The following is a 1,511-nucleotide window of genomic DNA, read 5'->3' as shown; positions in this document are numbered from 1 at the left end:
ATATCTTGCAGGGAGGCAAGTTTTACCATCATGCTGGCTTTTGGACACATCCTGGTCCCAATCAAAAAGTGATCCTTTGTGTTTCTATTGCCACTGAAGTGCCTACCACCACCAGGCACTTCCCATTGTCCCTGGAACAACAAATGCTGCCAGCAAACAGTATCTTTCTCTCACAAAGATAGTGAACACACATAGGGGTTGTTTGTGCTTAAACTGGCTCTCAAGAGTGGAAAGTACACCAAAAGAGAGAGAGAAAGTATGTCTTAAAAAAATAGAGATTAAATTCTCCTAGCCACTTAATGCTGGAAAGTGGAAGTTGAGCTCTTCTGGCCACTCGTGGCTACAAAAACAGAAGTTAAAAGCAAAAGAAAAAGGAAAACGTTTGTGTACTTAAAACTGAAAGTGATTGAGGTCAGCAGCCATACACTAGCATGCTAGCTTGAAAACTCTGATTCTAGTGAATACTTGCATTTCTGAAAGCCCAGAGATCCTAGCCATGCATACGCAAGGTCTACTTCGGACACTCTTTAGTATCTGAAAACCTTCAGACTTAAAACACCCAGCCGGATGTGCAGATAATGACTTGAAAGCAAAAAGAAAAAATAGAAAGGAGTCCTTAATAAACCTCAAAGGACCTCGGGGCAAAGAAAGTAGAGTTCTGACTGAGGGAGCTCACCTAAGTTGAACCCTAAAGAGCCCGAGGAGACAGTTTTGAGCTCAAAGGGCTTGAGCAGACATGGGTCCACGGTTCTCGGGTTGCTAGAGGCAAGACGACTTCAAATTCAAATGCTGCCACCAAAATGTCATTGAGCTGTAAAGCGTGGACTCTGTTTGAAATTAAAAGTCAAGAGGTTTATTGCGCGAGAAAATAATTCAGAAATTGGGAAACCCAGGGTCAGGAGGTTCCGAATACGTGCTTCCCTCATCAGAAGCCACCCAGGGCTTAAATATTAAGAACTCAGAGCATAAAGTATTCTAATGGGCTAACTAACGTAAGTACTTCTAAGCAGTGATTTGGGGTAAATCATTAGGAAAATGCCAAGCTAAGTCCTGTGTGCAAAAAACAAAAAAAAATGCCGAGGCATGTTCCCTAATTCTTTGTGTAAGCACTTTTCTAGTCATTATTTCATCTATCAACTACATTCAACCTGAGGGTACGCTGCCTTTTCTAAGCATAGCCACCTTGCTGGTTTAATTGTTAGCCAACCCGGAGGAAGTACCGGAAAGAATTTACCTGGAGTCTTAACTTATTTCAAGACTCAAAATGACATTAGAGTTTCAGCTGTACATAGATTGTAGGTGCTTCTACACTTCAGCCATAGGGGCAGTGGTGGGATTCAGCAGGACCAATACCTAATTTCTGGTGGAGTTGTGTGAACAGGTTGTGAAAATGGCACTTGTCAGCAGGGTTCTGTCTAAGCTGGGCAGCCACCCAAAGTGGAACTCACAAATTTACATTCCTTACTCTTTTTAAGTGTTCATCTTCACCACAGCATATTCTAAGTGCCCAT

Source organism: Echinops telfairi, unplaced genomic scaffold (assembly GCF_000313985.2).
Source record: "Echinops telfairi isolate 266 unplaced genomic scaffold, ASM31398v2 ScPeMD7_26;HRSCAF=91, whole genome shotgun sequence".
Classification (NCBI taxonomy): domain Eukaryota; kingdom Metazoa; phylum Chordata; class Mammalia; order Afrosoricida; family Tenrecidae; genus Echinops; species Echinops telfairi.
Note: the sequence above shows the minus strand (reverse complement) of the source record.